This window comes from Rhinolophus sinicus, chromosome 13, assembly GCF_057876585.1.
Source record: "Rhinolophus sinicus isolate RSI-liver-muscle chromosome 13, RSI-T2T, whole genome shotgun sequence".
NCBI lineage: Eukaryota > Metazoa > Chordata > Mammalia > Chiroptera > Rhinolophidae > Rhinolophus > Rhinolophus sinicus.
In genome coordinates, this window is record NC_142513.1 from 2,952,377 (window position 1) to 2,967,672 (window position 15,296).

Sequence of the window (15,296 nt, forward strand, 5' to 3'; positions counted from 1 at the left end):
TGGGGTTCAAATCCCACCAGTGCTGTGTGACTTTGTGCACGTTTCTTAACCTCTCTGGGCCTCAGTTGTCTCTTCGATCAATTGTTGACTAGAAACACTTACTTCAATGTGAACACAAGGGAAAATTGGATGGGGGGCCTCCAAGGACCCTCTATACAATTTTTGCAACTCTTCTGTAAGCCTAAGTTTATCTAATAATGAGTAAAAAAAATGTAACACAAACACATACTCCCTAGGTTGTGTGAGGACTGGAGGTGACGAATGTGGAGTGCCTGGCATGGACTTGGTGTTCACTAGGTTTTACGTAGAGGCAAACAACCCAACCATTGCTTCAACTTTTTCCTTTCCCCCTTTCCTTCTCTGCGGCATCTGTGTCTCATATTATGGAAACAGACTCATCCAGCTCCGAGGGGTGATAGGAATGGGAGACGGTTATCGTGCGTAAAAGAATATTCTTGCTGCTATGGAGCAGGGAGTGCTTCTCCTTTTGGAATTACAATCCCAGCCTTAAAAACAAGCTCCGGGGACTGCAGGCTGTGCTTACTACCCTTTCTCTCTCACACTGAGGGTTTGAGGGTTCGAGGGCACCGCTTCCCCAGGGCCATGCAAAGCTCAAGCTGCTGGGACCCGCGCAGGCCCCATCCTTAGGTCTCAAGAAGAAAAGAAGGAGCAGCGCCCCCCTCTGATCACCCAAATGCGCCCTGGCAGGCTCAACACTTTGTGCCGCTCTGGAACCCAGGGAAGGTGACAAATATCTTGCATCCATTTTTGCTATTAAAGCAGGAGGAGGCTCGGATTATACTTACAGGGAGCTCTCCTTTCCAACGGAAAGGCAATTCGATTTAACAAAAGGCAGGACACTGGGGGAGTTTGGAAGGAAGGACCATGGCTGAAAGGTTTCATCCAAATACAGTTCCGTCCCCAACCTGGAGGCTGCATGAAAGCCGTGTCCAACGTAAGATTTACTGCCCGAGCATCGCCTCCGCTCAGCAATAAACTGTGTCTTCTGATCAATACTGGCTCTGGGCCGCCTGTCTGTAGCCTGGCCACCCATTTAGCAAAGTCACTGTGTAATGGAAAACGCAATCAAATTGTATAATGAGTCTGGGTAATTGGATGGACCGGACAGAATGGTCCAGCTAAATATATTCAGTCCGGTGTATTAATTAAAAGCTTGACACTCCAGGCACCATCCAAAGTGGCCCATTAATTATTCTTTGAATCCAAAGGTCAGAAGTAGTGGATGAGTTACCAAGACGATGATAACATTGCTCAACGCATGGGACTTTGCGCGAGCGCACTGTCGGGGCCTGGGTTTACCTGTATCTCCCACCTGTCCCACCTGTGCACCCTGAGCCTGCAGCTGCACATGCGCAGAAGAGGCTCAGCCCCCCAGCCCCGGGCCACAGCCACATAGGCAGCAGCCAATGATTTTTGCCCTTTGACCCCAGGGCCTTAGCTCCCATCTGTCTCTCTTTGAAGACACAGACAGGTGCCCCTGGAGCTCACCACGGCCCCCAGAGAGCCTGGGACTCAGGATCAGACAGGGTCAGTCCCACATGCCGGCTTGTTCTAGGTGCACCTGGCTTGTGGGACCCCAAGTCAGTCGTTGAAGTAAGTACCACCAGTAACCCCCATCCTCCAGATACATAGTCGGCAGCAGCCAGAAGAGCAGCTGGACCCCCTCCAGACTGACTCCAGAGTTTTGCACACACTGTGCCTCCAGGCCATGAGAGGGTTGCATGGAAAGAATGCACAGAACTTTGGAAAAAAAACAAAACCATGCCAGGAGTCAAGGAGGAGCTCTCTCCACAGACCGACCAGGTCAGCAATCTGACAATGATCAGAATTAACGACAAGTACCCTCTGCCTCACTTGTAGGAATGTCCCCTCCCAGTCCCCAGTGCATGTGCCTGAGATGGGGGCATTCCATAGCAGGGCTCTTCCAGCCACCCACACCCCAGCTCCGCGGGCCCCTAACGTAAGTGGAGGGTGTCACACCAGGAGAACGCCACAGCAGGTCAGCAAGGAGCCTGCTTTCTTTCATTCAATGCGAATATTTCCTGGGTCCCACGAAAGCCCAGGGACTGAGACAATGACTAAGGTAGGCGGGACCTCACCCCCCATGGAGCTGACACAGCAAGTGTCCGAGTGGACCCACAGGAGAAAAGCTACTGCAGACCAGCACACCAGAGGGTCCATGGCAGTTGTCCCAATACCAGGTCTACACACACGTGTGAGTACACGTGGAAAACTTCTGGGAAGGGCAACATCACGGTGCAGGAGGTGGGAACACTTTTTCTTTTACGGTATTTCCTTCCGTGTTTTTGCAGTGTCATAACCATATATCATTTTATAATTATAAAGAAAGAGTTGGGATTTTAAAACGTCCACGGCCGGCTCTGAAGTCAGTGGACGAGACGGAGTTTCTCGTTGCTCCTAGAACAGCCCCCCACCCCTGGTGCTCTGAGAGAACCAACCTCGTGCACGTCCGAGTTCAGAAGCCAAGTGCTGTGCGAGGCAGTGTTCTGGGGCTGTTTGGCCCTCGAAACCGCTAGACTGTTTATTTAACGGATGGCGGCTGTCTTCATTCAAATGACGTTCCCCTATAAGAAATGAACACCCACTGAATCTGTCCGCGTGACAAAGTGCACCTGTGTGTATCTTTCTACTGCCAAGCTGAGAGTTCAAGATTCTGTTCATTAATTTTAAACACCTTTTAAGAGACGGGCTTCAGTGAGGGAATACAGAGGACATCCCTCTCCTGGGTTTCGGCCAGAAGTAAGGCAGAGACACAATCGTGGGCCCTGCCATTCAAACGAAAGTTCTACTGACCCAAATCTCTAGCTGAACCAAGTTACTTTCTAACTGCAAGGCGACACCCCTGCTTATGCCCAGAGGTGTGTGGCTCCAGTAGGAAAGTCCCATTGTACTTAGAAAATGCCCAGACCTTGCCTAGATGTCTGGGCTGCCTTTCTCCCTTACTCATCTCACACCATTTGCCCATCCCCTAACCCAGCCTGCTCTGGCCGCACAAGTGCCGTTCTGGTTCCTTTCTTTGTCCTCTCAACACGTTCACTAGGTGAACTCATTTCTTCCGTTTCCATGAGGCTCTGCCAAGGTTTTCACTCCGACAAGCTCACACCCTACAGACAAGGACAGAGTGGCCTTGATTGTGAGTTCATTCATTCATTCATTCACTCATTCATTCATGCATCAACCCCTACTAAGCTCCTGCTGAGTGCCGAGTACATGCTGAAACTGGGGGATGTAGCGATGAATCCTTCCCCTAGGACCGTCCCCATGGGTCTCAGCTTAGTGCTGTTGCCAAGCAGGAAAGGTCAGATTTCCCAATAGGGTGGGCGCTCAAGGTGCCCATCCCCTCGTGGCACCGGATGCAAAATGGCGCCAGCACACACAATCAGGCGGGATGCGAAGGCCGGAGAAGACTGCCAAGGTGCCTGCCAGATTTTAACAGCTTCTAGGACCTGGGGCGCAGAATCCAAACCTGCGTGCAGCTCAGTGCTGTGTTTCTGCCATTGTCCCCTGTGCCCCTCTCAGGAAATGCGCCCCACTCCTTTCCCTGGCACAGGCCTGCTTTACTCCTTGAATCCTTGGGGCCTCCATTTTCTTTCTCCAGCGGGGATGGAACCCTACCACTTTGGAGCAACACTGTGGCCAGGCTGTCTCCTAAGCCCTGTCTGGCTTTACCCCTGGTGGTCACCCCAGTAAGCTGGGGCAGGCTCCAGGCTGTCCCCCACGACCTCAGTGGGAAACTAAGACTCAGAGAGCTTCAGGAATGGTCCACAGCCACGCGGCCACTGAGATTCAAATGCGGGGAGGTTTGATTACAGCCACATCCGCCTCGAACACCAATGCCCTTGGCCACCCTGCTTCCTCTCAGGATGGGAACGAGGATGTGCTGGACTGCTGTGTGTGAAAGCCAGGGCTGGGCCCAGCCAGGCTCAGTTCCTGCTTCCTTCCTTCCCTCTGAGGTCTGGCTGGGAGACATGCCTGCCCGGGCCTGGTCAGCATGAAATACACCACTGATGACCTCACCCCCAGCTCCAGCCATATCTGGGATGTACCCAGAAGGGGGTCTCCTCTTCAGTTCCGAGGCTATGCCACACCGTAGCCCCGGACACCAGGCTCCCTGAATTTTCCCAGAGCAGCTGCAAGCCCACGGCAGATGCACGGGACACCTCCACCCTCTGGAGAAACTCCTGGTGTTCATCACAGCATTTTGTTCCTTAAAAGGTGGGCCCTGGTCCCTGTGAGCAGGTTGGGGGCCGGGGGTGGGGGGCGGAGAGAGAGAGAAAGAGAGAGAGAGAGTTGCATCTGTCCCAAAGACAATGGGAAGCAAAGCAGAGGAAGCGTGACCTTGACTCTGTACCCCCCACCCCCAACTTCCACGGTAGCTGAGTGGGGTGGGGTAGACTGGTAGAGGTCAAAAAGGCCTAAGCAGCATTTCCCTTTTGCTTTCCTGGATCCCAGGAGCCACTTGGCAAATGTCCCTGAGGTTCTCTTGGAACCATCCCCGAGGCCCTGCAGCCAAGAGATAAACCTGTGACAATGGGGTTCCCCGGAGGCCTTCTTCCTTCTTCTCCACATACACTATGAATAATAATAACACTGAGGATATTAAAAATAGTCACTTCCTAAGCTCTTGGCATGCCCTGGGCATGGTAATTATCCCACTAAAGGCTCACATCAGCCCCATGGGAGAAGCTATGTGGTTACATCCATTTTTCAGATGAGCAAACTGAGGTTCCAGGAGTTCAGTGGCCCGCTGCCCGAGGTCATGTGGCAGCACTGGAGGGCTGCAGCTCGGAAGCCCAGCCGCACAATCGTTGGGGTTCATTCACTTGTTTCATTTGCTTTATTTGTTTGACTTTTACAAGACGCAAGGAATGCTGGGTGTTGTCAGCTCTCAGGGTGGCCACCCTCTGGGAGGAGACCCAACAGCAACACATATGTGAGCACACAGTGACAAAAATGCAGTAGATGAGTCCTCAGACCGTTTCATTAGAGAGGCCCACCTACCAGACTCGGTAGACCTACCTGAAACAGGAACCTCAGGCCCATGACCGCCCCCGGGGCCTGGCACAAGGAAGCTCTAGAAACCAAAACCCAGACTGTTTACATCCAATCTCAGTCTTATCAGGAAATACAGTACCTTTGTGTAATTACACTTAATTGAGAGGGGAAGTGGTTTTTATCACAAAAGGCATAGATCCGATTTTGCTTTTTAATTTTAAAAATTCCATTCATTTAAAAAGCCAAACAAAAGGTCTTCAGGGGGATGTTTAGGCTGAGACAGGAAGTAGCCGGCCAGGGGTGTGGGTGGGGGGAAAGCATTCCAGGCAGAGAGAAGAGCAGGTATGCATCTCACACAGGGCCTGGCGGGGCACTGGGACCAGGCCTCAGGTACCACCAGTCTCTGCCCTGTGCAGACAGAATGGAACAAATGCACCATAGCAGGTGGGCTTCCGGCCTGGCCCACGCTGGGGTCTGAATCCCAGCAGCATGACCTGGGGCAAGCTTCTGAGACCTGGTATCTTCATCTGTCCCCTGGAGTGGGCCCAGAGTGACACAAGAGAATGGCTGCCACCCCCATCAATAAATCAAGAAATGGCTGCCAGCCCAGGCAGACACGAGCCAAAGCCCGTGGACCACAGAGCGCAGGAGAAGTGGCCCTTCTGCTCCCTGGGGCTCTAGGTCCCTTGTAGCCAGTAAGAATCTCAGGCCACAACTCAGTGGGACAAGAAATGTCCCGCTTACTTTCGCCATCACTGAAATTCACTGCCATGTGCCTATCCTGCCAGCTGGAGGATACCACGCAGCTCCCTAGGGCTATGCTGAGGTCTGCACAGGTTCCAAGTGTAGGAAAGATCCCTTGGGCTGGGTCCACCACCCACAAAGGAGTCCATCACCCCAGCCAGTGAGATTGGGCCGGTGACCCCTCCAAGCTCCTGACCTCCCTCCTCTGGCCTGTCCTGGCCTCTGACTGAGGAACGAACGCTCACCCACTTTCTCAATCTCCCCTCTATCTCCACCAAATTGCCCCTACCCCTCTCTCCAGGACACCTAGCCTTAGTTCTGCAAATGTCCGTGATCAGGTGGGGCAGTGAGATGGTCTCAATCTGACCCAGACTCTCACACCCAACGTGTGCGTGTCTCCTGTTCGTCAGGGACATGCAAGGCCTGGGATGCGATGGGTTCAGAACGGATGGAAACCGGGAAGGAGAAGGCCCCATCCTTCACGTAGCGTCACGCAGGTGGGCAGACCTGCCCCACAGAAGGTGGCAGATGGACCCCAGCTCCAGCCCATTGGTGATAAATGAGGACACCCAGATTACCCAGTTCCCCCAGACAAACCAGGGTCCTGGGTTTTGGGTGCAACCTGCGAATTCCATATGGCCAGTTTGCAGTGGGCTGTTTTTATAGAGGGGGAGATGCTCCAGCAGGTGACTCTACCTGGGTGCTTCTAACATACATCTGCCAGGAGGCAAGGGATGCAGACGGGTCCAGCGAGCTGCCAGAAATGGGGTGAAATATGAGGAAAAACAGCTTGAGTGACTATTTAAAGAAACAACCAGCTACACTATCAGGGAAGGCCAACCCCTGTGACAAGCAGAGGAGGGGGACCCGAGAAGAGTCTCTGAACCATCATTGGAGAAAAACTAGAACTGTCCAGAATCAGGTGGGTCCGAGGGAGGTGCAGAGGGATGTGTGCTCTCAAAGGGGGATGAAGAAATTTCACCATTGTGGAGATTCTGTGAGTCCTGCCATCTTCTCCTGGAAACCAATGATCAATTTCCCTGGTCAGTCCAGTGAGACAGCCTCGAAGTCCTTTGACGATTCAATATGATGTCACGGCTCAGGTGGATACACAGCTCCCACCTGGGTAGGAAGGCACAGCATCTGCCTCTCTTCAGGTGAGACACTGACGGAGAGGTAGGGCATTGTCGGTGTCACCACGCTCCCTAGGTGAAGCAAGCTTCGGCTGTTCCAAGCCCTCGGGATTGTGACACGCTGCCCCAGTTTCAGAAGGAGAGGAAGTCATTTCTTGTTGATTTTTCGCTCTTAAAACTTAGTTTCACTTGGAGAGGCCTGCACTAGAGTTTCCTTCAAACTCAACAAGCCGGCACACAAGCACCACCGCCCCCGTCCCTCCCCAGGCCCCAATCACCTGTTACCACCCTTAATCTGACTGGGTTGCAATGCAGGTATTTATTTGATTATCTTTTCCCACCAGGGTCCTGGTCCCCTTCCTCCATAAAACGTACTAAAAGTATTTTACAATTGCATTAGTTTAAAAACTAATCTAATCCAGGCTGGATTTGTTATTAGATATCCATTATTATTATAGTATTTATTCTTCTTCCGATTTTAAAAGAAATGACAACATTTTTGCAGGACCCTGGAAGACCTTGTGCTTACTGGGTCTAGTGGGCAAGCTGGCTGTGAAACTGCTATGGGTTTGCAACACAGAGGAGGAAGGAGCCCCTCCTGACCCCTGCGCCTGCCCCTGGGTGGGGGCAAACCTGCATGAGTGGAGGCTCTCCCATCTTGTGCGAAAGGCACCTCCTTCAGTCCCTCGGCTCTTTCCTTGGGGGCTCAAGTCCACACGACAATGGGAAGGTAGGGGAAGCGGACCCCACACAATTCTCCTGCATTGTCCCTTCCTTTAGGATGCCTCCCTGAAACTCAGCCCCCCCCCCCAAAGGTCTGTGGGTGTCAGTTCACACGTGTAAATGTCCCACAGACTCAACAGCCCATCGGCTCCCCAAGTATCAGGCTGGGAATTCTATCCTGGGCTTACCTAGGCCACCACTCACCTACCTACCACCCCAGGGTCTGGCAAGCACACCTGGCTACCCTGGCAGAGAAAGAACAGCATGTGGTGCCATGTTGCGGTTGAAACCACCCCAGGCTTCTTGCAGTGTCTGGTTTCCTACCTGACCCTAAGCATTTCTGGAGCCCGTTGCATGACCCCACACGCTGTCAGGAGCACCTCACTTTAAGCAAAGATGGTATTCCTGCCAGGTGATATGTGAAAGATATTCTGTATGAACTCCGTGTTTCCTGAGACTTCAGTCTAACACTGTGACTGTGAGTTTCTCAGAGCACCGGGTCCTCAAAGCAACCAGAGCCGAAGGTCCGTGAGTCACCTCAGAACCGCAGACGCCGATGCCAGTGCCCACAGCGGCGGTCTGTGCATGCGCAGTGACCTCCAAACGTCCGCTCCAGGGATGACTACAGCCAAACGAGAGGATAACACTTTTATTGTTTATTTTTTGTCACTCCTCTGAGACCTTCAGTGACAGCCATCAGAGAACGTCTGGCTTCTTGCTGGGAAACTTAGGGGAGAATTTCAGATAATTTGCATTCCTTAAGCAATGGGTTTTTTCCCCAAGTATTTTGCTGTTTTAGGTAACATTGTAATAAATACCTTCATCATCAAAGTTTTGGGGATGCATGTGTTCAAGTCCTTCAATCATTTTGACAAACTGTTTACACGAGACTCATTTCAGCTTACATGTCTCCTGGAGATGTGCCGAGGATGACAACCCCTCTGTTGTCGCTAGGTACGGTAATTGCAAAAATAAGTTTCAGTACTCAGAAACTGCTTTTTTTTTTTCACTTGGGGAATAAAGGATGAGCCACACCAGAAAGAAATGTCTATTGGAATTCGACGAACTAAATCCCCTCCCTCTAGGATGGCCAGCTAAAATACAGGACACACAGTGAAATTCGAATTTCAGATAAACAATGGATCATTTTCCAGCCCAGTATGTCTGAACTATTGCATGGGACATACTTGCACTAAAATCTTATTTATTGTTTATCTGAAATTCAAATACAACTGGGTTTCCTGTATTTTTATTTGCTCAATCGGTAACCTTTTGTCAGCATGTATATTTTATCGGCGTGTTCCTTTTGCCCAGCAAACCTCGCCACGTCTATCGTCCGTGAGCATTCAGTAAATGCGAAGCCCATAGGAAACACTCTCTGTGCATCAACTCATTTCATCCTTAGAAGGACCCCACAGGTTGGCGCTCTTACTAGCAGGATAATTTTCCTTACCACAGTAAGCACTTAACCATCTTAAAAGTTTCCGCGAGTCAGGAATTCCGAGAGGCTGGCTGACGGGTCCTAGCTTGGGGTCTTTCATGAGGCTGTCGTCCTTGGAAGGGTGGCACGGGCCTGGAGACCCACCTCCAGGTGGTCCAGTCACATACCTGGCACTTGTGGTGCTGAGTGTTGGCAGGAGGCTGTGGGTACTGCTATCATCCCCATTGTTCAGGTGGCAAAATTGAGACTCTGAGAGATTAAGGAACAAACCAGGGCAGCAAGCGACAGAGCTGGGGCTGGAGCCCAGGCCACCAGATTCCAGGCATGAGTCCTTAACTCCCTCTCAGCTTCACTGTGGGCGAAGATGTATGCCACACACGTTATAAAGGACACAGTTGTTCTTAGGTACCTTAAACGCTACCGCATGTGACCTTAGGTATGACTTCAAGCACAGCAAAAACCCAGAAAATGTCCCCTGCAGAATGCTGGTAGACCTGGAAAAGAATCACTGGGCATTACCTTATTACTTTATGACATAGTGACAGATGTTCTGGAAGGTCATGGAGTTTGTTCCTGTGAAAAGGTTAGGCACATCCCACCCATTCAGGATTATGCTCTTAATTTGCTTTTTCATAGATAATTCGAAGAGAATATCCAATCCATGCCCTGTCAGAACGATCATAAACTCTAAATTTATGGAGTCCACATGACCAAGCGTTGACCACACGATTCTGCAGGTGCAAAAAATGTGATGTCAGAGGATGATTTAGTTGAGGCATCAGGGTAAACAGCACACATTTTGCTGTTCCTGGCCTTTCTTGGTAATTCACCCTGAGCCTCTGGGAGGTTTCCAGGCTGAATGCCCGCCTCCCTAATCCTTTCAACAATTGGACCCCTTTCCGTCTTCTTCCACATTCCTGGAAACTCAACTGAGAAATGGCTTGGCCTCCCTGACGAGGCTGGGAAAAATGTGCTAACTGGAACAGGTGGTACCACCTGGGGTTGGCTCCAGTTCCAGGCCCACAGCTGCTGCCCAGCTGCGGAGACCCAAATCCCAAAGATTTGGGAGGATTTTCCCACCATTTGGGCTCAGGAACTCCCAGGCCCAGAAGCATCCTTATGAGCCATGCTCTCATTTCAAATGCTACCAGTGCCTTTAGAGGATCCACTCACAGCCCCTTCTTTCCCTGAGAACAGTCTAATCCTCTCTCACCTCCTGCAGCAATTACGCCCATCTGTCTTCCAGCACTGGCTGTCCATCAGAAAAGGGAACCTCTCCAATAATATCCTGTCGCCCTTTGTGGCCTGAGTTCTAAGCTGGGGTCATATTTAAACTGCCTGAGCCAGTTGGAAGTACCTCCATTATTATATAACTTTGGAGAAGATTCAATAGCAATTCTGATGTATATTGGTGTGTCCTTATCGCTAACCCATGCCTATAATTAAGGCTCCTTGATCCCAAGGTAAATCAACTAATAACTAGGAAAATGTTTCCCTTGGTTTTTTTTTCTAAAAATCTAAGTGTGCAGATACTTAAGATATTGAAGTTTCAGCTTTGAAACTCCACACACTCTGACTGGGATACAGTTGTAAATGATGGTTTCCTGGGCATCCTTATAATGTTTTACACACACACACACACACACACACACTCACTCACTGGCCTCAGACATACTTGCATTGCAATTTGGGTGGCAGTCTCCTCTAATATATTTTTTAAAAGGATGCATATTTTCCCTTTGAATTCTCTTTCCCCTACTTATAACATTAGACTGTTTGGACCACAGAGCATGGAGAGAAATGAAGATGTCACCAGGTCTTCTGTAGTGAGCAATGCTGGGGAGACATGGACCTGGCAAGGAGTCTCTGAATATGCCTGTCAAGATACATGTCAGATGGAAATTGATGAAAACCATGGTTTCTCTCCGAAGAAGCACATAAGTCACTTAACCCGAGACAGGAATGATGTCTTAATCAAGGCCCTTGGGTGACTAGACACGCTTGTGGGGTTTGCTGCCCACCACCCATTTTCCCTTCTTCTGGAAAGAGCATCCAAACTTTCTCTGGTCTAAGAACTGAGTGAGTATCAGACCCCAGGCCCATGCTTGCACTGTATCCTCCTGGCCCAGTGATTGGTTCGGGGATGGACATGTGACCCAGCTGGGCCCAATCACAATGGATCCAGGATTTGTACAGGAACAACTGAGGACAAACCCCTTTCCCTTGGACTTGAAGCAATAAAAGCTGGTGTGACTGGATTCTCTTTGGTCAGTTAGAAGAGGGTGTTCACATAGAATGCTTACCCGTAACATGAGCTTCAGGCACTGGAGGGATTTTGCTGAGAGGAAAATGTCTTATTGCATGACATCCAAATATAAAGTAAGCCAGTCCTCACAACAGGTTAAACCAGAGATAAAAACGTCACCGTGAACCAGGCTGCACGCTGTGCAGTCTCCCTTCTAGGAGTGTAGCTTCCTCGTTCCTCTGGCTGTCTCTCAAGAATGGCTTCTTCAATGCTCTACATACGAGGCAGAAAAGGGAGTCCCTTCCTGAGCTGCTTTATCACCTTCAGCTCTCTCACCTCAATATCTGACCAGCTCACTCATGCCATCCACTTCTAAACTCCTGGCGGACATCTTGCTCAGGTACCCAGCGCTGGTACAATCAGGTCTGGCCAGAGCAGAGATCTACCCTGCAAGGAGGGGCTTAAGCTTTTAAAGAATGGGTTTGCAGACCCCCCAAAATGGCTGGCATACATGAATATGGACCTTGGCTTTTGCATTCTCAATGAGGAAAAGATTCTCATCTTGGTGAAAAGATACAAAGGCTATTTTAATGAGATGGGGGCCTAACGCTTCTGAAAATGGCCCCCGTCCTTGACAACCAAACAAATCAGTCCACTCTGAAAGAAGTCCCTCTGAGGGAATTCACTCAACAGTAAAGAAGAAGAAACACAATCTGGTTTGACTGGCTCCCAATGCCCCTCCCAACGTTACCAACATTCCAAAAAGGAGTCAACCACCTTCAGGAACATGGTGGCACAGGGGGAGATTCTCAGCAACCTTCAATGGCTCCCACTTCCTTCCGTACCAGTCCTCACCCCACTGGCTGTTTTCCATAATGTTCCAACTCATAAAACTTTCTTACCTCACCCACAGCATTCTTCATTCTAGTCCACCGCTCCCTGTCTCCTAAATAGCTTGTGTCCATTTTTACCTCCTTATTAGCTGGGACACAGTGGGATAATGACGTCACCTTTGGAGCCCCAAAATGTGATGGGTAAGGATAATAACAACACACGCCTCAAATCTGACACTATCTACCAAAAATGCAAAAGTACCTTTTAACACAGTGATATCATTTCCAGGAATCTATCCCACAGATAGACCCGCCAATGAGGGAGTATTCATCGTAGTATTATTTGTCATAACAAAATATTGAAAGCAATCCAATTGTCCACCAACGGGTATCTATTGGACAAACCATGGTATACTCATCTCCTAAATATATTAATCCAAAAGAGCAAGGCACGAAAATGTATGGGTTTATGGTATAATAAAAAATAAATACTTGGTCTTTGTTGCCAGTTCCGAGCACAGAGCTCCTAAACCTTGGGAATTTATTGTCTTTTGTATGCTAATGAGATGACTCATGATGGGGGCCTACATATCTTCAGGATGGGGGCTGATGCCAGAAAGACCAAGCCATGATTAAAGGGTTGGGACTTTCAGCCCCCCGTGACCTCCAAGGAAGGGACTGGGGCTGGAAATTGAGTTCAATCACCAGTAGCCAGTGATGTAATCAATTATGTCTACATTATGAATCCTCGATCAAAAAAACAAAACAATGCAAAAAACTCAAAACCCTAATGGGGTTTGGGAGTTTCTAGATTGGTGAGTACAATGATGTCATGAGAAGGTGGTGGGCTTGGAGAGGGCATGGAGCTCTGTGCTACCGTGACCCCCCACCCCCACCCCGCCCAGTAACCTGTCCTCTGCGTCTCTTCCATTGGCTGTTCGTGAGTTGTATCCTTTACAATAAAGCTGTAATCATACAGTGTTTCCCCGAAAATAAGACCTAGCTGGACAATCAGTTCTAATGCATCTTTTGGAGCAAACATTAATATAAGACCTGGTCTCTTTTTACTATAATATAAGACCAGGTCTTACATGAGACCTGGTTTTATATTTATGTTTGCTCCAAAAGACGTATTAGACCTGATTATCCGGCTAGGTCTTATTTTCGGGGAAACGCAGTAAGTACAAAGCTTTCCTGATTCTGTGAGTCATTCTTGCAAATTATCAAATCTGATGGGGGCAAGGGTTGTAGGAACCCCAAAATTTGTAGGTCAGGCAGATGTATAGGTCACCTGGGGACCCCATTTGCACTGGTGTCTGAAGTGGGGGCAGTCCTGTGGGACTGAGCCCTTAACTTGTGGGATCTGAGGCTCACTCCAGAGAGAGTGTCAACATGGAATTGAATTGTTGGACAACCAGCTGGTGTAACAGAATTGGAGAACTGGTATCGAAAAATGACATATTAGTTGTCACGAGAAAACTACACATTTGGTGTAAAAAGTGGTATCAGAAAAAAGTCACACAGTGTTGTATGCTAACTTTTGCCTAAGCAAATAGAGAGAAGCAAGACTGTGTTTGCATTTGCCTGTATTTTCACAATGAAACAGTGAAAGGGTAGACCAGAAAGCAATACAAATTATTACCTAGAGCAGGGACGCGGACAAGACTTCCCTATATATAATTTTTTTTGTAGTTTTAATTTGTAAATCATGTAAGAGTATCACTTCCACCCTCTTCCTGGAGCTGGTATACATCCAACACCAAGATAACCAAAGGGGACAGTCATTTGCTATGAGATTCACTATGGAGGAAGAGGCAGAAACCCTTTGACCCTCGTGACATGAGCAAAACAAGCCCCCAGGAAGGGTCTGATGTTCCTACAGATGGTGACTGTCCCCCTGCACAAGGTGGTAGCCGTTGAGCCAATACTGGGAGCCAGACTTGGGTCTGGTGGTTCTTGTCAATTGTGTAGATAAATGGGAAATTGACATCAAGTAGCCTCATGACGGAAGTCCATTCAAGTAAAGATGGAAGAGGAGAAAGGGAAGAGAAAGAGAAGGGGAGGCAAGGAAAATGCAAAAAGGAAGGAAGAGAGCGGAGGCAGCAAGCTCACGTTCATTGGCACCACCCGCCCCGAGACTCTTTCTGACATGAATTTTTAATACCTCCGCCTCCGCCATTTATCCCCCCACCTCTCGTCCTTTGCTTCAGGACTACATTGTTCTGGAATGCTGCAGGGATGGATGAGCCACGCCTGGCAGAAGGGCAGTGGCCTTCATTCATCCTGGTCCCTGACAGTTACTAGTTCTGATAATTTCCCTGCACTAAAAACCACACAGATCTCAACAACTCTGAGTATTCCTGCCAGCAAAGAAAAAAGAAATTGCATATTCAATGACTGAAAGACCCCAGTGGATTTATAATGGTCTGAATAACAGGTAACTTGATTTGCTTAAGCTTTGAAATACTTAAGAATTCATATAAAAGAATTTTAGAGAATACATGTCTTCCGGGGGGAAAAAGCGATTATCCTGACAATTTCTATAAATCAAATTCTATTACTGTGAGGAACATTCTAAGTTCAAAGATATGTTTCCATGAGAAACTTTTCGTAAAAATAGGAGCTGGTGACTTGAGTTCAGGGCAAACTTTGAAGACTTGAAGACTGTATCTGATGCCTTGCGTGAGTTCAGGATTGAAACATGTTTTCTACGTGGGTCGTTTCTTTCAACTTGACCTCTGGATAGAGCGATGAGGTAGGCAGGGCCAGAATTATCACATCCATTTTACAAATGAGGAAACTGAGGCTCAGTTTAAGGCTGGTCCCCCTCAGGGATTTGGTGACAAAGCCAGGTTTCTAGACTCAACAGCCCCTTCTGTTGAGTATCACAGGCATGCAACCTGGGCAGGTGATGGAGCCTCACACTCAGAAGGGCCAGTGCTTGGTTTTAATGCTCTGTGGCCGCCATCTTGAAATTCTCAATACTTCTGAACCCGGAGCCCGGCATTTGCTTCCTGCACTGGGCCCTGCAAATCCTATAGCTGGTCTTGCTCACAACTCCACGGACGCCCCTCTATTCCTCCACCCAGGTCCCAGAAATGCCCATCACGTCTGGGACTCAACTGCTCCCAGCTCCTGGA